Here is a 22,299-nt window from a genome sequence, read left to right as displayed (position 1 = left end):
GCCTGGGATTAAAGATACAGTTTGTTGTCACTCCAAGGTTGGAGGTGGAGCCACCCTAGCGTGGGGTGTCACCACGGATGCTAAGCATAACCAGTCGCAGGTGGTTCTAATGTAGGATTTTCATTTTTTTCCTGGTAAAATCGTTCTCTTTTGGATTATATACATTTATACATATGAAACTTTCAAAACTATGCCTGCCCCACAGTCCGATAAATGTTAATAACGTATTCTCCTGCCTGAAGATGGTTTTGCCCGGGAAGTGTAGTAGCAGGCTGGTGAAATTCAGTGTTTATTTGCAGGACTGGGTTAAAATGATTTCCAGGTACGGTAATCAACAAGCCTGGAACACTCTCTCTGTAGGAAACTTACGTTTTCCTTGGTGTAATAAATGGGAATCTGAATTAATATGTTACTGTATTGATTAATTTATGTGGGGCAGGAGTCACTGAGCAGTGGAATAATTTTAAAACCCAGGCTTCAAGCAAATATTTTAGAAAGGGCCCCTTGCCCTTAATTCATGTCAAAATATACCCAGAAACAGATCCTCCCCTGTCTCTTGCCAAAAGTTGGGGGCCGCCTAGGAGATATTTATGCTCCTTGGGAGTATCTGCCAGCAGGCAGTTGTCTTTACTGGGCAGTGAAGACACCGCAGCCCCTCCGTGTCGCCAGCCCTGGTTGAGACAGACGAGCCTGTCTTCTGCCTCTGGGACTCCTGGGTCTCAGCCAGATCCTGGGGTGAGCTGGGGAGCGAAGGCAGGGTGGGGCGCGACTGCTTGGGGCTGGAAGATGCATGGTTTCATCAGTTTGACAGGGGAGGAGGGAGATGGGCTGCGGGGCTTGCAAAACATCACATCTTGGCAAAAATACTTGAAAAACAGGAGATTCCTGGAAAGCAATAATGCTGACGGCGGAGAGCGAGTTCCGGGCCTGCCAAAAAAGTGGAGCAGAGCTTTGGTTTAGATGCCGAAGAGGTGCTGAGTCTGAGAACAGGCTGGCCTCTCCTGCTGTCTGCAGGCCTGTTTCGGCCACAGGCACTGCTGTCAGCTCCCTGCTCTTCCTGGAAATTACACTGTTCACGCAGCATCCTCAGATCTGTTTGGAGATTGGCCTCTGCTCTGGTCAGAACAGGGCTCTGCCTCCCTCTCTCAGCCCTGAGCACAGCTGGCTCCTACGGGAATCTGGTCCTTGTTCAGGCTGTGCCCCTCTTCTGGGGCCTCCCTCCTGCCTGCTCTCAGCCTGCTCGGCTTCTCCCTTCCGGCATCAGCTCCAGCGCCGCCCCGCCCCCTCACCCCGCTTTCCTCGTCCAGGCCTCCCCCTCCTCCGACTGCACCACACATGGCTCCGTCTTGCGGTACTCGCTCCCAAACAGCAGTGCTTCGGTGTGGGTAAATGTCGGTGTCTTTTTTCCCTTCTAGAGTAGATTTCCTGACGTGTTGCAGCTCATCTATTGTGAGGATCAAAACCGTTCTCCAAACAGCTGCCTGGAGTCTCCCATAGGCTCTGGCGGGCGGCTTGGCCCATCTGCAGGGGGGCCTCTGTGGGGCCTCCTCTCTCCGGTGAGACCACAGGGCCGGCGTGGACCTAGTGCTTGGGTTTCCAGTAGTAACGAGAGCACCCCTGGCACCAAGGTGATGTCTGTTGCCTGGAGCCTGCAGCTCCTTTGCAAAAGAATCTTCTCTGAAGGCTGGACGGCCATGCCTACAAGCCAGAGTAGCAGGTCTGCACTCAGTTAAAGACACTTGTGACTTCCCAGGACCAAGGGAGATGGATGTCTAAATAGATGAGGACAAGGACCCACAGTTACTCATTTCAAACTCTTCCTCCAATGACCTTGCTACCAGAACTGTGACCCAGAAGCACGTGACTTGGTTGGACTTTCCTTCCTCTGCGACTCACTGTAGCTTGCAAAGAATCTGATGATGGTGTGGAGTTGGGCTAAGAGGCAAGGAAGATGAGGGGTCAGACCTGAGTGGCTGTGCTCTGTGACTGTTACAGACTGAATTGTGTCCCCTCCAAGAATCGTATGTTGAATTCCTAACCATCAGTACCTCAGAATGGGACTGTATTGCAGAGCAGGTCCGGAAAGAGAGAATTAAGGTAATGAGGTCACGTGGGTGAACCTTAGTCCAATCTGACTGGTGTCTTTATACAAAGAGACTAAAATGTAGACACACACAGAGGGAAGGCCATGTGAAGACACCAGAAGACAGCCACCTACAAGCCAAGGAAGGAGGACTCAGAGGAAACCAAGCCTGTTGACACCTTGATCTTGGATTTCTAGCCTCCAGAACCCTGAGATCAATTTCTGTCGGCGAAGCCCCCCAGGTTTGCAGTGCTGGGTTGCGGTAGCTGTAGCAGACGAAGACAGTGACATATGTGTGTGCCAACATGAATAGTCCCAAACTGTCTTAAACAACCACGTCCTGAAAGGTCTGGAAGCCACACGAGTGCCTTCCCCGGAGCTCCGCTCTCCTCCTGGCCTCTTGGGGGCCGTGACTCTGGGAGGGGGATTCTAGAAAGGAGCATCCGACCCAGGAGTGTGGGCTCTAGTGTGGGAGGGAAGGTCGCTGCAGCCTTGCTCCTCCCCGTGTCCAGGGGTCCCTGCCTGGGGACAAAGACCAGCGACCAGGGCAGGCTTGGGCGTGGCAGGTGCTGGGAGCACTGTGCCACTTACTGTCCCTGAATGACCTGGACTTGGCTGACGGCAGAGGAAGGGTGTCTCGGAGGCCATGGAGCCCTGTGCAGCTCCAGGAGTCCCCCGTGGCAGACAGTCCCTGGGGGCTGACCACCAGGGTGGCTTTTCCCAGGCTTCTGCTGAGAGCTTTCTGGGGCTGAGAACTGGGTGCTTGTGGCTCATTCCTGAGGTCCAGGGTGGGGAGGGAGGGGCAGACGAGAGGAGAGGCTGTGAGTCTGCTGAGATTTCCTTCCTTGTCTGTCTGTGGCCTCCAAAGGAGTTCAGCCTGGAGCTCGCCTGAGAGTGAACAGTTTGTGGCCCTAGTATGACACCGACAGTTTCTTGCATAATTTGCAAAGATTGAGGCAATTTATTTTAATTGAAAACCTCTAGATGTATTTCCGGCAGTAATATTCTCCAGATGACCCCCTCAGCAGACTGGAAGCTAAACAAGAAAATGTGTGCATTTTCAAAAACCTGATGGTCTGAGTTCCAGACAAGGGCCCTCCTCCCTGAGACCCTCACGTGTTAACTTGCAGATGAATGGCCCCGCGTGACTGGGATCTACAGAAACTGTCAATTCTAAAAGGCCTTCTTTTGGTCTTAAAAGGTGTCCTTGAAATTAGTCCCAGGTTCTGGCCCCAACTAACTTTCCAGTCAGACGTAATTGGCAGGGTTGAGAACACAGATGTACGGATTTTGAAGCTGCCTTTGAGTTCCCACCGATGAGTGATTCCTGACGAGGACATGTGTGCAGATCCCGACCAGGGCACCAGAGTGATGGTAATGGCGTGAGTTTGGGAGGCGCTGTCATGAGATGGCCCTGTCAGGACAGGAGTCTGCAGCTGGATCTCTCAGAGCAAGGCTGGACCTGCAGGAGCCCACTCGTCCTCCTCTCCCCAGCTCTCCCCACCTTTGGTGATGGACCCCTGTGTCTGCCCATGGCCGGTGGGCAGGAGGTGCGCTCCGTGGCCATGAGTGGAGAGAGCTAGTAAACTCCCCGATGACCTGTCCCCTGGCCTAAGCCGCATCAGTGTCCCGAGGCTTCCAAACGTGCAAGTTGGTAGTAGGTTTTCAGTGCCACTTAGAGAGCTGCTGACGGCATCCTGTTCCACACTCTGGCTAGGATGCTCTGCCAGTACCTCCATTTCAAAGTGACCAAACACACGCATAAATTATCTTCCTCCAAATTGCTTTTCCCCCTGCCCTCCTCGTTTCTGCTGAGGACCCCACCATCCTCCCGGCCACTCAGATCAGAAACCCAGGGCTGACTTCCCTCTCCCCTTTGCCTCCCCACCGAATCACTTGTTCCATTCCACATCCTCTCTCGCCCTCTCCCCCAGCCCCTGAGTTTCCTCTCCTCCCCTCCAGCTCTCTCCTTTGTTGCCTCCCTTCTGGAGAATCTCTGAGGCCACCCAACTGGTTTCCACATCTCCAGTCTCTCCTCCTAATCTGCTGATGCTCAAATTCAGTGCCCATTAACATCTTGGAGGTTGTTAAGATGTAGATTCTTGGATCCCATTCCAAAAGGATTCTAATTGTGGGCGGGGCCTGGGAATCTGCATTTTAACATGCTCCTGGGGGATTCTGATCCAGTGGGCAGGGGACCATGCATTGAGAAGTTCTGCTCTTATCGCTTTGGCCCCTGTGCTCAGAGACATCTTCTCGTGGCATAGCTTCAGCCTGGCCTCTCCTCAGCTCAAAGCCACCTCTGGCTCCGCCTTGCTTATAGTCCCAGTACTGGGCCAGGCTTCCAGAGCCTTCCACGTACCAACCCCAAACAAGACTTCAAGCCTCACTCCTACTTTCCCTAATAACAGTGCAGTTTTGCTCAGTGGATTTCAAACTCATTTAAGAGGAAAAGTCAATTGAAATAGCCATAAAATTAATATAAAGTTGGTTTTCTACACAATTCTAACCTGTGCTGTGGTAGAAGAAGCCAAAAAAATTTTTTTAAACTATAGAGGGCACATATGTAAAATTAAGAACATTTGATTATTTGCTGCAGTTTGGGAAAAGTATAGCATTGACATTTTTTTCCCATTTTTTGTGAATAATACCTTGGCTCAGTTCTTAGGGGGCTGCACTTGGGGGCGAACAGCTTGGGGACTAGAGACGGACGTACCAGGTCACGTGGTTTAGAGTTAACATGCCTGAGTGAGAGGGTACGGGCTTTGGAGTCAGTCAGTTCTGGATTCAAAATGCGATCCCACAATTTATTAGCTTGTGCCCTTTGGCCTGTGACCTGTGTCTTGACCTCTCTGAGGCTGCAAAATAAGGACAGTAACGTTCACCTTGGGGTGGGGTGGGAATTAAAGATAATGTATGTAAAAAGCCGAGCAGACAGTTAGAATTCGTGAGTAAAGAGGGAGGAAGCTGGAGACGGTGTAGGGAGGACTATGGCTCGACCCTGCAGGCAGTGAGACGCTCTCTGAGCCATGGGGGTGTGATCAGCTGTGTCGTGGGAGCTTAGCCAGCTGGCACCGTGAAGGCTACAGGAAGAGAGGCCAGTTGTTGCTATGGCACAAGTAACACCCGAGGCAACAACTGGGGCCAACCAAGATGGCGGCAACGAGCCAGGTGGGAGGAGAGGGCTTTGGAAAGACACTTCTAATTATTCTTCTCCCACAAATGCTCAGGCAACGGTAGACCTCAGGCCTGCAGTACGTGATAACTATTAACACAGGGGTGCTCCACGGCTCTGAATTCTCTCAGCTTCCACTCTCTCCCAGGTCCAATCTGCTCTTTTTTTTTTTTTAAATTGAGGTATAGTCAGTTTACAATGTTGTGTCAGTTTCTGGTGTGCAGCATAATGTTTCAGTCACACATGTACATACATATATTCCTTTTCATATTCTTTTGCATTATAGGTTACTACAAGATACTGAATGTAGTTTCCTGGCTGTACAGTAGGACCTTGTTGCTTATCTATTCTATATGTAATAGTTAGTATCTGCAAATCTTGAACTCCCAATTTATCCCTTCCCACCCTCTTCCTCCCCTGGTAACTGTAAGTGTGTTTTCTATGTCTGTGAGTCTGTTTCTGCTTTGTAAATAAATTCATTTGTGTCTTTTTTTTTAGATTCCACATGTAAGTGATAATCATATTTTTCTTTCTCTTTCTGTCCTACTTCAGTTAGGATGATGATCTCCAGGTCTATGTTGCTGCAAATGGCATTATTTTATTCATTTTTATGGCTGAGTAGTATTCCACTGTTATTTATATACCACAACTTCTTTATTAGTCATCTGTTAATAAAGTCAAATTTGTTCTTCATAAAACCTAGAATGAAATTTCTGAAGCAAAAATCTTATTGGAATCCTTCCCTGTGATCATCTTCCTTTGACTCCCCACCGCCCATGGGGTAAGGTCCATCCCCCTCAGCATGACCTAGATGAGGTCCTCTATGATGTGGCCCTTTAGCTTCCTCACTGACCTTTTTCCTCACAAACATCCCGATCCTAAATACCACAGCCATGCAGAGCTATTTGTTCTTACTTTCTGATACGTTCATGCCTCTGCAAATGTTTTGTTCCCTCTGCTTGGAATGCCCTCCCACCTTTTTCTTCTTTGCAAACTTCTGTTTATCCATTAGTACTCAACTGAGATGTCATCGACTATGAGAAGCTTTTTCACTTTCTTCAAAGACATTAAAATACTTTTGGGGGGGCTCCTATGATACTCCCTGTGTACCCCCATCACAGGGTTCTATAAATATTTTTCAGAGAATTGCTTTCTTCCATGAGTTAACACTTACTCAGTGTTCAGGGTTCAGCCCAAATATTATCTCTTCAAATCCACAAGTCTAAGGTTCGATCCTTTGCTAAGCTCATTCACAGACCTGAAGCTTTCCTTCAGTGTCCTTATCTCAGTTTGTAATTACCTGCTCATGAATGAAAGTACCTGACTAATGCCCTGCTCCCCTCCAGACTGTGAGCCTCAAAAGGGCAGAGATTGAGTTTGTCATTGAATCCCCAGTATCTAGCAGAGTATGCCTGGCACATAGTAGCTGCTCAATAAATATTCAGAGCTCCTCCTTCGGGAACCAAGGAGATCAGCAAACCCCTTCTTCTGGAACTCTCTTCTTCATTAGATAGAGTTCTTTTGGCTGCAATGCGTTTTGAAGTTTAATCCTAAAGGGGACTTATTGGAAGCTTGGCATATCATGTAATTCAGAGAAAAGTTGAAAATTCAACCCAAGTTAAGATAGGAACTGGGCTGCTCTACAATGTCTGTCCACCCCAGGAGTTGATAGCTCTTTCCTCTAGAACTTGGCTATTCATGTGGTTAGTTCTCATCCTCTGGTCTCTGTTACTTTCATTCAAATTCCAAGTTCCCAGAAGAGAGAAACTGATTGGCGCATTTAGGTGAGGGGCAAGCCTTTGCCCCAGTCAGTCCTGAGGGGACAAGCTCATGCAGCACAAACATGGCTGCCAGTAGCCCAGTCCTTTGGTTCATAGGAAAAAGGGAATCACTGAGAGCAGAAGATGTAGCATTGCTGAGTCAGGTGTGCAACTCAGTCTCCTGATTCATATCTAATATTGTTTCTTCTTTCCTTCTCCCCACTCCTTTATATGCTGTATGTTGGTGGTGGTGGAGCCCACAGAGTGTGGAATTGGGAGAAAGGACTGTGATAGAATGAATGGGAGGGGCAAGCATGCAATGGAGTTTGGGACCACTGAACAGTGTGCTTCAGCATCAGCCTCTGCATTGATTATGACAACTCTAGCTGCTGTAAAACCAAAATCAAGAATATATTAGGGCTTAAACATCACAGAAGTTTCTTTCTTGCTCTCCTAAAATCTTCAGTGTGTTCCTGATCTGCTGGTACCTCTCCTCCAAGAAATGATGTGGGACTAGGCTCCTTCCGTGTTGTGGTTTTTCCACAGTCAATTTACAGAGCTGTCCAGGCCACTGCGTCATCTGCATCTAGTCAGTGAAGAGAGCAGAGCAAGGAGGAGCACACCTGGAAGTGATGCCCAACACTTCTGCTCACATCCCACTGGCCAGAACTTGGTCACATGCCCCATCTAACCCCAAGGGAGGCTGGGAAATAGAGTGAATCTGTGAGTCCTGGGAAGAAAAGGAATCAAGTTTGATAAGCTGCTAGCCCACCTACTAATGGTTAGCTGGATGTGACTTTTGGTTGTTTTTCCTGGGAAGTGGGTAAATGTGCCTGTGCCTCTATGTTCTGCATGGTGTTACCCAGGGGGCATATCTGGATGCACAGGAAGGTCAATGCGTGTTAGTGTTGGGCAGCGAAAGGGTGGAACTTCCTGGGAATTGGTCAGCTATGTTATGATTTCCCTCTCTTTGGAAACTGCCCCCCTAATCTGTAAGATTGGGTCCCCATTCACTTTGCTGATACTACATGCCCTCGCCACCTAGTCACAATTGTTTGCCACAGGACTAGGCACCTGACCAGCCAATTAGATCCTCTCTTCTGGGAATTTGAAATTTGATCAGAGATTCAATCTTGGAGGTTGGCTCTGGAGTCATCTTCATGGTGACCTCATGGACCAGAATCTCAATCCCCTGCAGGGGAAGGCCCTGGGGAGCTGTGGCTCTGGTCTTCCCACGGCCGGTTGCTCATGGATTCTTTGAATGGGGGCATTGTTTCCATCAAATTATTTTATCTCTAAGTCACTCAAATTTGTGAGTATTTTTTCAACCAAAATAATTTTAATCAATAAACAAATCTAATGTTTATCTGATCTTGGGCAAATCACGCCAACAGTCACAGACTTCCCATTAAAAAATAAGGATTTTTTTTTCCTGCCCTGTTTATCTCTTGGGACTATTAAATGGAATCAAGTACACGAAGTGCTTCAAAAACTGTGAAAAGCCATACAAATGTAAGTGGGGCTATTTGTCTAAAGCAAGAATAGTTTCAAGAGATTCTCCAAGTATGAAATAGAAGGTTTTCTTTCTTTTTTAACTTTAATTGCTTTGTGGTCAATTCCTCTCAAGTACAGGAAATCTCCATAGTTAGAGGGTTACTTTTCTTTTGCTGGATATTTAATACTTTGATTGTTTCTGACACTGAAATTACCCATTATGGTGTTTCCTTTGCCAAACCAAACTCAATTTTTGTATTATTGCTGTTTGGGGCCATAGTTAGCAGCTCTCTTTGAGAGTCTGAACCAAGCAGTTATTCCCAACCCCATCATACCCATTGCCTTCTTTTTGTAACAAATCTCACGCCCCCTGTACTCTTCTGGAATGTAATTGAATGAGTTTTCTAGGGCCACCATGACAAAGTACCATAGACTGGGTGGCTTCAAAACCAGAAATTCATTGTCTCACAGTTCTGGAGGCTAGAAGTCAAAAATCAAGGTGTTGGCAGGGTTGGTTTCTTCTGAAGGCTGTAAAGAAAAATGTGTTTCTTGCCTCATAACTTAGCTTGAGGAGGGCTCTCTTCTTCCTGTGTCTCTTTATATTGTCTTTCCTCTGTGTGTGTCTCCATGTCCAAATTTCCCCCTTTCAATAAGCACATCAGTCATTTTGGATTAGAGTCCATCCTAATGACCTAATATTAACTTGATTATTTCTCTAAAGACCCTAGTTCCAAATAAGATCACATTCTGAGGTATGGAGCTTAGGACTTTAACATTTAAATTTGGATGGAGGGATGGAGACACAGTTCGACCCTTAACAGAAATGAATCATACAATCTTCCTAACTGCATTATATTTAAAAGGTCAACATAATTGTCCGACTTAAAAATAAATAGGAAGTAATTTGATAACAAAATAGTATGTGCTTCCATAGGTAAATGCTCAGGTAGGAATAAGATAGAACATATAATGCTGGATACTTGGGGCTCAGTGCAACCTCTCTGTGAAAGCAGGAGATATGAAAGCAGCCTTTCACAGGTGAGCTGTGCTGAGACTCAGATACCATAGGCATTGCTGTTGGTGACATGGTGTCCCAAATGGTGATTCACTCTTGGTAAACTAAATACAGTCTTCCTTTGATTTACATGGGAGTCTCATTCCTGGAAACTTCAGTGTATTTTAAACCTTTCAAGAAATACTTTGCGTTTGTATTTAAAACAGAACAGAGTTTTTAGCTACACAAAGCTCTGGGGGAACACTTGAAAATCAGGGAGGATGAGAGAGAATTCTTTATTACAGGGGCGTGTCCATGCATTGCAGGATGTCAACCATTCATGGCTTCTACCAAATAAATATCAGTAGGACACCCTCAGTCGTTGAGACAAAAATACCATACAAAGTTCTATGATGGTTCTGACTCACTGGGAACCATGGGAGGAGAGAGGGCTTTAAACAGCACAAGAGAAGCAACTACAAAGATGAGAATGGAGTGAGAGGCAATTGGGGGCTCCAAGCTGAAGGGACCACGTCCATATTCCAGCCAGACATGCAGCATCCCAGATCAGAGAGGGCAGGACAAGACACAGCAACCACTGCTCTCCGGCCTGTCGTTTCCTATGCCTACATGTGACTTGGAAGTCCCACCTCTTCTTTCTTATAATGAATCGTATTCAGCATAGTGGTTGATGCCCAGCTGGCATCCAATCCATGTTTGTTGGGTATTATCTCAAACTGAGATTGGATGAGTGGAAGTGAGGAAGTTCAGTTTTTAAATTTTATGTTTGTTTGTTCATTCACATATTCCTTTGAACAGTTATTGAACTATGAGTTGGCATTGTGCTAATTCCTGGAAAAATCCACCAGCAAGAGACAGTCCCTGACTTCAAAGAGTGTACAGTCTAATGAGGGAGGGAGACACACGAGAGACACATGAGCAAGTACATTTCACTACAGTGTAAATTAAATATTGAATACTCAGGAACACGGAAGGATGGGCACTGCACTCAGGCTGGGGTGTGGGGTGTGATCAGGGAATTCTAGCCAAATATCAGAGGTGACCGAAGGGGTGGCCCAGGGAATCATTTGCTGCTGGGGTACTACTTTCCTTCTCAGTGGGGATAGAAGATGGTGGGGAAATGGAATGGGAGCCCCAGTTTTGCAGATAGAATACAAGTCTTGGGATGGGGAGCTGGGTGAGGTGTGCCCACTTGTGCCCCATTATAGATCCAGGTCCCACCCAAACTTCAGCCCACATCTGGAGCTTTCACAGTCTCCCTGCCTCACTTATATCCCTTTTCCTCTTCTTTTGTGACCCTTCTTAACTCTGTTTTCTGGCTGTAAACTCTTCTCTGAACAGCGGAGAACAAATATTCAGGGGTTATGGATTCTGGGGGTTCAATCTGTATTAAGCTTTGAGGAAGCTGATCCTCTGAGGGAGTAGCAACAGGCCCCTTATCCCCTAGGCCCATCTTCTGGAGCTCCTACCTACAAAGCAGCTGGTACAACGTGCCATACCCTCTGGTGTGTCCTCTGAGGAGTGGGCAGGGACCTCGCCCTCTTTGGACCTACTCCACCTCCTATCAGTCCTTCCCTCAGTGGCCCATGCTCCCAGCTGTGTTCACCGTCATGGACATTTTCATCCATGTCCAACCTTCTAACAAGGAGTTCCGCATTCCGGCTAGAATATGGGAATGGAGGCATGCTTAAATGCACTCCTAATGTCAACAAGAAGAACCAAATTAAACAGAAAAGCTTCTGAGTGGGGTCCAGAGCCTCAATAAAACATCTTTGTATTGGAGCTGGGAAGAAGGCTTTGATGAAGGGGACAAATGGGGGAAATGTGGTCCCTGCTCACCCTCCCTGAATCTGAAGGCAGTGTAAACACTTCCAGGCATTAATTCTAGCCAAGGAAAGAGGCTAAGCATTTGTCTGGAGCCAAAGACTGCCAGGAGTAATAAGAAAACCCTTTAAGTGAGTTTTCTCCATCTGTTTAGTTTCTTATGCTGAAAAAAGGAGGAAAAATATAAATAAATGATTCAGAGAAATGTCACATGCAATTACCTCCACTGTGGAAAAATAAACAAGGTTTCACTTCATTAGCAAGGTTCTCATGTGACCAGTACCTTCTGGTGGGTACTTCTCCCGGCTGGAGATCTTCAAACTTACGAGCTTCCAAGTTGGCTTGCTCGAGCTCAACTTCAGCTGAAACTTGGCTCCAGCATCCGGGCAGGGCCATCTGTAGGGGTATCCATCCCACTGGGCATTTCCTTCTCTCCTCAGTCATGTTATCCAAAGATGAAACCAGGTTAAAGGGAGCATCTGGGTAGTCTGGAAGATGAGAAGTCAGTAAAGACCCTGGCCTGAGGGTGTGCTGGTGTAGGAAGGCGGGGCTTTCTCTATGGGTGTCCATGCCAGCCTTCCATGTTTTTTAGTACCAACTGCACTAACCAGCTTCCAGTCCCCCAGGGGCTCCCCTGGGATGGTTGAGAGCCAATTACAGCATGGCCCCAGTTGGCAAACACTTTGATGTGCCATGCCCTTGGCATTGATTCTGCCCAACATTAGAGCAAAGGAAGTCAATTTGCACCTTTAACTTAAAAATTCAGTTCTTCTAAGATGGTGAGAGTGTGTTTGTTCATGTCAGCCTCCAGCTAAACTTGTAAGTCTCCGGCAGAACCAGGGAAATTTGTCACTCAACAATCTCCATGAAAACAATGTCCTTTAAAAAAAAAAAAAAAAACTCTCTGCAGAGCACTGAGCCCAGGGTCTTCCATGCCTGGGTCTTCAGTGAACAGGATTTGGAAATGGGGGGTGTTAAGTGGCAATTGCATCCTGTGCTCCCACCTCTGTCCCCACCTGCACCCCAAGCAGGTGACACACCACTGGATTTTCAGAAGAAGCCAAGGCCACGTACCATCAGCAACGTCAACTTTTCTTTTCCATACATGATAGCTTTTCTAGAGTTTTCATTCTCTTTTTCCTTCTTATTCGCTCTTATCTCAGAGGAAGGGAGAGGGGTGTATGTGTTCATCTCTCTACAGATAAGACCCTAACTGATCAGTCACATCTGCTCTTTCTCATTTGAAATCTTCCCCCAACAATTTATTCCATTAAATTTTTTTCCTCCTTTTTAAAGTACTGCCTTCTTCATCTTTGTCTACAGAAGTCTCTGGTTTTCCCTTCACACCTCAAACTTGGCTTATCTACAGATGCATTTTTTTTCCTTTTTACTGCATGAAACCAATCAGTCCTTTCAGTGGTAGAACATTCTCTCATGTAACTGAAACCAAATTTTTGAGTCATTGTGGATTTATCTGCCTTTCTTGCCTGTATCTTGAATTCAGCCCTTCTTTCTCGTCACTGCAACAAACCCAACTCGGGTCCTTAATATCTCGCATTGGGGATACAATAATCGTGACTGTTAACGTTGATTACTTGCCGGGCACTGAGCTGCATGCTTTATATGCATTATCTCATCCTTCATTTACATCATATGAAGCTCCTTCTGTTATTAACCCTTTTTTGAAATGGGGAAACTGAGACTTAGTTGATGAAGTAACTTCCTCAATGTCAGTAGAGTTGACAAGTGGGAGAGCCAGGATTCACATGCAAGTCTGTGACCCCCCGAGCCTGAGCGTCAGAGTGGTGACCCCAGGCTCACTGCTGGGGCTGTTTCTTAATCTGTCGCATAACAGGTTTTCCTGCGCTTTGTCTAGACCTTCTTCACTGTGACCAGAATCATCTACCTAACGCATCAATAAGACCGCGCCTTCCCCGACTCAAAATTTCTCTTTGGCTCTTCATCGTCTGCAGGATCAAGTTCAAACACCTTAGCTTGACACTGATAGTCCCAGTTCCACCAGGAGGCTCACAACTCTCCTCTTAGAGAAGGCTCCTTCTTAGCTCTACCGACTGAAGTCTTAACTCTCCTCCGAAGTCCAGCACAAGTGTGATCTCCTCCGCGGAATATTTTCTGGCCACACTAACTGGAAAGGTTGTTCTCTTTGCTTGAGCTCCCATTGTGCTTAATTTGGGTCTCTCTCACGGTGCCTGTGTTCTGGACTAATTCAGAATAATACAGTTACTTGCATGCATGTCTTAGTTACAGTCTTGGAGTCAGGGATGTTTATTTTTTGTGGCCCTTACAACATCTGTCAAAATGTCTCACACAAAGGAAGTGTATTCATTCAGCTAACACTGGCTGCTGTAACAGGCACCCCAAATATTGGTGGTTTGATACAATGAAAGTTTGTTTCTCCCTCATGTAATGTTCTCCACTGGGGGATGCATTCATCCTCTTGAGTTCAGGGTGATACGACAAATTGCAAATTATGTGAGCTTAGCTAAGTGGGTTTATGGTTTCTACTATCTTGTTTCAACAAAGCGAACACCCCCAAAGCTGGCAAGTGGGCTTTAAATGAACCTGTAGAGAAGGTTACAGGCAATACTAGTAATGAAAACAGTGACGAACGATTAGAAAGATGTCAGGGCCAACCCTTCTTCTGATGCAAGCTCTTTCTTGGCCGCATCATGAGGCAAAACAATGATAATCTTATCAGTTCTGGCAACAAATCACATATACACACACAAAAAACTGACATGAACAACAACAACAAAAGCTTCTTGAAATATGAATTTATATCGTCTACCAGTAACAGTGCAACTCAAGTAAATGCATATTGCAGCTTGGGTTATCACTAAAGCTGATATGAAGCCAACACGATTTGCAAACATTTAAAAACTTACTATCCAGAATATGAAGGTACATTTCTACTTTTAAAAATGTTCAGAGCCATTTACTACTCAATCCAGTGCGTTACAAAAATCATAATAAATTTGATGATAAATGTTTAGAAGCCCCTTAAGAGCTTGTTTAAGTTTTGTATTTAATAGTAAGTTTCTTATTTAATAGTAAATGGGGGAAAGGCTACTATGAAGGAAACATTTATTATGGTGACAACAGCTCGAGAATAATGCATAGAACACAAATTGGTGACTAAACTAAAATGCATTCCTTGGTCAGCAAATACTGCTGGAAGATGCCTTGAAAACATCACTGAAGGTTTGAAGAAACAAGTACTAGGAGAAATTAGGCAGTGTGGGTGGTTTACTACACAGCTGGATTGAAGTACAGATGTTTCTGACGTTCTCAGCCTATGGAATTTGCTAATTCTATTCAGTAATGGAATATATCCAGGACTACTTTCTTTGTGAACCTCTAAAAGAAAGATAGACTGGAGAAGATATTTTTAATGCCAAATGACTTCTGTAATAAGAACAATGTTTTATAAGAAAATTATATTAGAATAACCCTTGATGTGGCAACCAATCTGACCAGAATATAAAAGGAAGCCCAGGGTAACTTTACAGAGATAGATCCAAGGGTGATTTTCATTTACTGCTCCCTTTATAGGCAACCTATCATTAGGAAGGTCATTGCCGGGGGGTACAGAGTTTTAGTGGATGACATTAATGGGGATAATTTTCAAAACACAGCATAGTACTAAACACAAAAAAACTTTAAAATATGTAAGACTCTTTAGAATATCTTGTAGTGGAAGGAAAAGCAGTTGTGAACATGGTTTGTATCACACAGAGGTTTACTGCTTCTCTTTTGTAAAACACTTCAAAGGGTTTCCAACTTACAGATGGGACATTCAGTACTTTTACCGTAAGACTAGGCTTGCAAATTCATAGTTTCTGAGATGTATGGCTGTCAGTGGTTTGCTAGCTGGCAGATATTTTTAAAGTAATAGATCAACATAATCTGTGAAGGTAAAGTTCACATTTTAACTTTGAGTAAGGACGTGACCGATCTGATTCTCAAGAGTAAATCATGCTACGCATTACTGGTGTTGAAAATGAGGTGTTAGCTGTAAAAACTCGTATCTGTATATGAAAAAATGGACAATGTTTTTAACTGATTTAAAAAATCCTTCAGAGGAAGTATTTCAGTGAGTTTTTAACCTATTTGTTAAAAATATTAAAAAGTCAATGTCTAGCTTGCAAGAAAAATTCTGTTAAATCAGGAAAAAAAGAAACTGACTAGCACAATTTCAAGAAAAACTTTGTTATGGTTGGTACAAAGGATCGGATAACGAGCGTCCAGACCCAGTAAGTACAAACAGACGCTCATGTCCTCCGTTCGGTTCTCTCATATTTGGGCAGTCACATTTTTGTCCATGACAGGCAGTAAAATCACGTCTCTAAAACCAGACTTTTGCGGTTTCACGAAGTATAAAGCTAAGACTTGCAAAAATAATGAGGTATATGAATCATCCATCTTTCGTTAAAGAAATACTATAGGCACCCTTTCATCATCAGTCTCTGTTCTAAGGGACACAAGTGACAATGCTGAATTCAGTTTATAAAACTCTTCCAAGTATGGGCCACGTGTGATCTTGGCATTACTCACCAGGTGATGGCAGGAACATGAGCGAAAACAAAAGTTTCTGAGTGATTTGAGGAATTTGAATGATGGGTTTCAAACTGGGGACAAGTTTACCTGTGCTGAATTGGAAGAGAAGCTGGTTAAGAAGAAATACCTAGTAATGTGTCCTGCACCCACTCGACATTTATTGGTTCTCCACCACGTGGCAGACGCGCTGTGGGTACAGACACCCAAGACCAGGCGCTGCCCTCAAAGAACTTAAGATTCCAGATTCCACGCATGACCCAACATGATGGTCACGCCAAAGGGCTGACAAAGAATCTTTCCTCCTCTTCTCTCCTCACTTTCCTTAGTTTGGATTCTTTCGGAAAATGTCTTAACTCCGTCTCTCCTCCAAATTCCTGTCCCTGTGCTCTTGGTTTCCCCGACGGGAGCTAGAGAAAGCTCTGCCATTCTAGAATCTTGACATTTTGCCCTAATTGGTTAAGAATCTCCTAACAGTTCAGTTAATCTCATCCGCTTTCAACCTGAATCTTCTTATAACATAGAGATTTATACCCCTTGGCTCTTTTTTCATTCTCCTCACAGCTTCTTATTAAAATCCCTTCTTGAAGCCGTTGACAGCTTTCTCTTATCTTCCTCTGGTAGGAAAAGAGAGTGACACGTTGTTAAATTGGCATAAAGGGACATGGCAATAAGCAACCATGACTTTATGAGCATTGACTGTGTTCTAGGTAGTGGGCTGAGCACTTTACATGCATTATTTAATTTAATCTTCTCTCTGACCTTTGAATCTCACTGGGGAAAATTCAGGCTCCGGGGGTTATTTAGCTGGCCCCAAGTCACCCAGCTAGAAAGGCATAGCCCATCTTTATGCGATGCCAAAGCCCACGGTCTAACCATTATGCTGCCGCATCTTCTTTAACTGTACAGCAGCCCTAAAACAATCTCACACACAACACTTAAATTAGTTCAATCAGCCAACAAATATACATCATCTAATGATGAGATGCTCCCAGAGTCCTCCACCATCCAACCAGTGCGTCATGGTTGTGCAATTCAAATGTGCAGGAAAACAGGCTTCAGTGTTACAAATGCTGCCCTTGACATCCTTATTAGTCTCCAGGGGGCAGGGCCCCCCTCTCTGCTTTTTTCTTTTCCACTTCCCTTTTACTCTTCTTTGTGGCCACACCAAACTGTGCGCACAGCTGAGCTGGGCTAAGCCAGTCCATGATGACCAGCCTCTAGAGCTGCTGCACTTTCTGCGTCCAGCACTGCCCTCCTTCCCTGCCTGCTTCTTGACCCCTATTGATCCTCCTCAAGATCTGGCTCAAGGTTCCATCCTCCCTGAGGCTGTGCCTGAGACCAGCTGGCCAGCTCCCAGCAGAGTGGATCGCCGTCCTCAGTGACCACACATCTCTGCTAGCACACGCTGACCTCACTCTTCCTGTCCATCACCCTGCCACACAGAGACAGAGGCTGTGTCTGTTCAGTGATTCATCCCCGTACCTACCACAGCATCTGGCACTGGGAGGTGGCTAATTAGTGTCATTTGATTGAATGGAGGAAGGACTGAAGGAACCAAAAGAAAGTATGGAATGGGGGCAGGGATGAGAGGATCTGGGAAGTCTGACCACCTCTGTGGCTGGAACGGTTATGCATTCCAGAATTTTGCACAGACACTCAAATACAATTCAGCCAGCCAGTGTGGGTGGTGTCTTGGAGCAGGGGAAGAAGAGGAGAGAGATCTCCCCTAAGTATCCGCCAGTGTTGGGACCCCCCACAACTTGGCCTGATCCACCAACTTCAACCCAAAGCCAGGAATTCCAAGAAAACATCCAAGTCCCCTGTACACGGTCCCAGCCCCAAACAACAAGACCATTGTTTTTAGGATCTAGGACACTGTGGAAAAATAAAGGGGAAAAATGAGCTGATCACACACCTAAAAGTAACATTTTCCTGGGGTGAAATGTGGAGCTGGCTAGCTCATAGAACAAAAGATCATAGAGTGCACGAACTGTAGGCAGTGAGGAGAGGGCAGTGTACTAGTTTCCAATTGCTGCTATAACAAGTTACGACAAACTTAGTGGCGTAAAACAACACAAACGTATTTCCTTACAGTTCTGGAGCTCAGAAATCTGAAATCAAGGTGTTGGCAGGGCTGCCTTCCTTCTGGAGGCTCCAGGGGAGAATCTGTTTCCTTGCCTTTTCCAGCTGCTATAGACCATCTACATTCCTTAGCTCATGGCCCCTTCCTCCATCTTCAAAGTGCATCCCTCACACCCTGCTTCTATCCTCTCATTCTGATCCTTCTGCCAACCTCTTTTAGGGACCCTTGAGATTATATTGGGCCCACCAAAATTATTTGGGAGGATCTTCCCATCTCAAGATCCTTAAAGTTATCACATCTGCAAAGTCTCATTTACCATGCAGACAACATTTTTTACAGGTTCTCAGGATTAGGATGTGGACATCTTTGGGGGGCCATTATTCCACCAACGACAGAGGTAAAGAGGAAGGTTCAAGAGCCTGTGTTCCAAGAAACTTTTTTTTGTAAAGAAAAAAAGGAAGAATAGTCTAATTAACCAACTGAATACAGCCTTCAGTAGAAAAGAAAAAAATCAATTAAATATTTATTTTGGCTTACTTTTGAACAAAGCAGGGGAAATTCATTTAATGTATAAATAACCAAATTAACTCTAGTTGAACTGCATCTCTTCCTTTGACTAGCTCTGTGAGTTATTTAATTTCCCTGACCCTAGATTTTCTATCAAAACAGGAATTCTGATAACTTATCTCACCAACTGTTGAGAATGGGAGAATTTAAATAAATCATACAAAGCACAAAAAATTAATTCCATTTCTTTAACCCTAACATATCTTAATTCTACTAAATATATCTTAATTCTACTAATTAAAAAATGTGGATATGCATATCCATTTGCCTCAAAACCCAGAAGATGCACACAGAACATAAAGGGTCAACTGAGATAGAACTACAACAAGTAGATTCACTGACATTGAACACAGAATAGAATTCTCAAGAACATTTCCTGATATTTTAAATACATAGCTATATTTAAAAAATGTTTTTCTAGGTTTATTGAGATACAATTGATATATAAAACTGTGTAAGGTGTACAACATTGATTTGATACGCTTATATGTTACAAAATGATTACCACCATAGTTAGCTATCAACTCCATCGTGACACATAATTAATGTAACTTTTTTGTGGTAAGAACATTTAAGATCTGCTCACTTAGCAATTTTCAAGTATCTAATCCAATATTATTAACTGTAATCTCCGTACTACACATTAGATTCCCAGAACTTCGTCATCTTCTAACTGGAAGTTTGTATCCTTTGATTCACATCTCCCCATTTCCCTCAGCACCCAGGCCCTGGTAACAACCGTCCTACTTCTGTTTCTGTGAGTTCTGCCTTTTTAGGTTCCACGTATAAGTGATATTACACAGTATTTGTCTTTCTTTGTCTGACTTAGTTTACCCTGTTATGACTTTGGAATCAACTTGGGTATCCCTGATCAACAGAGGAAACTCAAGTGACCCCAAGATCCCCAGAAAACAGACATGTGTTTGGTAGCTGGAGAGGTTGTGGTGGATGGGCAGCCATATTTTGGCCAAGGTTATGAAATGTCTGGTGGAGGAGGGAACTCATGGCCATTTCCCACCTGGGCTTGGTGGTCATGGAAAAAGGAAATTTATCAAGGGAGGGTTGTTGCCTGGGGAAGGCCAGCTGGTCTGCAGTCTGGAGGTCTTCCAAAGAGTATCTTATTGAGGAGGTCAAGCCCAGCACAGTGGTGTGTATTCCTCGCATTGTCACTCCAGTTCTGCTCTGGATCCAAAACATTTCAGATGGTGCCCATTTCCTGTGGCTTATTACCAAACAGCTCAGTCCCCAGGGAGACAGATGGGGTGACATTGTGGGTGAGGGTGGGACTGGTGCAGCTCCTCCTGAACAGGTGAGAGGGCAGGCATCCACCAGTGGGCTCTGAACATTTCTCCTCCCCACTCCTGTCATCTCCTGTCACTTTGAGCCTCTCCCTTGGAGACCAGTATTTTTTACATAGTGATTAGTCATTGTTAATAAGTAAAAGACTTCTTTTAAAGTTTCCATTTTATAATTTAGTGGAAAAATGATAAATAAACCCAATGATTATTATTTGTTCAAGAGATGGTATGAGTAAAAACTCAGAGATGGTCAGACACCAGACATTCACAGGATGGCGTTTCCATAGAAGGAGAAAGGAGAGAATGGGTAACAAGGGCAGAGATGGTCATCTATTTCCTGTCCCATGTTCCTCTAACCCAGTCTTGACTGAGCCTTGGAATCACCCAGAGAATGTTTCAAAAATACCAGTGCCACAGACCCTCCCCAGACCAATTAAGTCAGAATCTCTGGGCATGGGACCAGGGCACTGCAATGTTTTTTTTTTTTTTAAACTTCCCTTAATCATTCTAATGCCAAGCCAGAGTGAGAACATTGAATCCTGACAGTGTTCCATTCCCAGGGAATGAACTTCTGAAAGTGAGTTCCCAGTCCAAAGTGGCCACATCTCCATGGTGTCCATTGCTTGGTCTGACCCACCCCCAGTCTGCACCTGTCTTCTTCTCCATCAGGTATTTATCAAATACCTTGAGGATGTACCAGTGCTTGAGAAACAGTCTAAGAGAACTCCAGGTCTTTGACCATGGACCCCAGAGAAAACGGACTCCTGGTGGAGTTGTCAGGAGAAGTACCTAGTCTCCCAGGGACAGGTCACCCGGCAACTGGCCTCCCCTGGCAGCAATGATCCTTGGGGATCAGTCCCCACTTCTGCCTGACAAGGCCTTGTGCAAGGAGGCTTCTTACTCACAACCAAGCTCTCTCTTTTCACCTTGTTCCCCATACTGGCCATTTCTCAACCCTGACCCCATGAGTGGTCACCTTGCATGACCCATGTAACCTCCTGCAGCTTTCCTGAACTCTGCCTTAGACCAAAAGACTCAATTTCATATCAGCTCTCTAGACTCAGTTTCGCTGGCCTCCTGGACTTGAGTTTGACTCCTGGGGTGGAAACCCCAAGTGGAGACTGTGCCATGGCTTCCCCTGGCCCTGGGGGTCTGCTTACCTTCTGCTTCTGGTTTTCTCCCAGTCCTTTCATTCCCCCTGCTGCCCGAGCCTTACTCACGAAAACCATTTTTCTTAATTGCCTCATCCAAGGTTTCCATGGGGAAGCAAATCTGGTCCCCATAAATGTGTGGTGAGCTTTAAACAAATACTCATAGTGGCATTACAATAATGTCCACCAGATATAACTCCAAGGGAATAGGTGGAAACAGAGTAGATGAGAATGTGGTTTCTAGCATTAGTCTTTTAAGTGCATAAGTGTCTTGGTGAGTGGTTAAAAGAACCCTAGCTGTTGATTTTACTTCTCCCTCAACTCAACTTGAAGACTTCTTGCCTATAAACCATGAAGATGCAAATTGCTGTGGCCATTTTGTGGGCTTTCCTATTATAAAAACCACTTGTTTTCCGTTCAACATTATGCTATTTTGAAATTCTAGGTGAAATTTTTGCTAAACTCTCCGCATTCCTTTTTCTGCAAGTGGAAGTTTGCCAGGCTTGGGAATGTCAATCCTTTTATTCCTGTCTGAATTTCACTGTCCTCTGTCAAAGAAGCAGTTGATCCAAAAAGCTCCTTTCACCTAAAGCTAAAAAGATAGTGGTGATTTGACATCACCTAGTTCTTAGATTGTGGCCTTGCCTGCCGGAAGGGCTACCCTTGCTGGGACACTATAAAGAGGGTAGGTGCAGGTGGGGCAGGTCTTCAGTAGACATCACGACCAGAAATTGTATCCTTCAGCAGAGGTCAAGGTCGTTGGGGGTGAATAGAGAGGAAGATGTCATTCCAGCCCCCACATCTGTGAGAACTTTAGCACAAATGCTCTGTCTCCCCACCATCCCACATACCTACACTGCAAAAGACTCTTTGGTCTGAGGTTTCTTAACTCATCAAATCTCAGTTCCTTCTTCTCAGTTCTTTCTTCCCTGGTACAAATAGTTGAGCATTACCTTCATTATCCTAAAATTATTTACAACAGAATTGACTGTTGTAATTGGATTGAATGTGGACATGAAGCTTCCATCTCCGTCCATTCAAATGGCTTGACATTCAGTTATTTCACTTTTCAATAGTTCCACTTCCAGGAGAGAGATGAGGGGGGTGGAAGGAAGGGAGGGTACAACTTAACTTTGGCTTATCTGGGTGGTTGAAGAAAGACAGCAAAACGGTCCTCCCCACCCCAAGTGCCCTTTTCTTGCTCAGTCTGCATAGTGAAGAATACCGTAGACTACAAGGACAAAGCTTTGGGACTTCCTCAGATTTTTCCC

General features: G+C 45.0%; 1 long non-coding RNA gene across 2 annotated transcripts in view; it reads left to right on the top strand.

Moving 5' to 3' along the window:
- Nucleotides 1-22,299, top strand: part of LOC123617327 (uncharacterized) — a 48,612-nt gene that overhangs the window by 13,672 nt on the left and 12,641 nt on the right. The window contains exon 1 of one of the 2 annotated variants that reach the window (XR_012504902.1): nt 2,902-5,254. The exons of the other annotated variant lie outside the window; for it this stretch is intronic. This is a non-coding gene — a long non-coding RNA (uncharacterized LOC123617327). Of the gene's footprint in view, nt 1-2,901; nt 5,255-22,299 lie in introns of those variants that run through there. 2 annotated transcript variants of the gene reach the window in all.

The sequence above is a fragment of the Camelus bactrianus genome, chromosome 1 (genome assembly GCF_048773025.1).
Source record: "Camelus bactrianus isolate YW-2024 breed Bactrian camel chromosome 1, ASM4877302v1, whole genome shotgun sequence".
Lineage (NCBI taxonomy): Eukaryota > Metazoa > Chordata > Mammalia > Artiodactyla > Camelidae > Camelus > Camelus bactrianus.
This window is presented reverse-complemented; position numbering and strand designations above follow the sequence as displayed.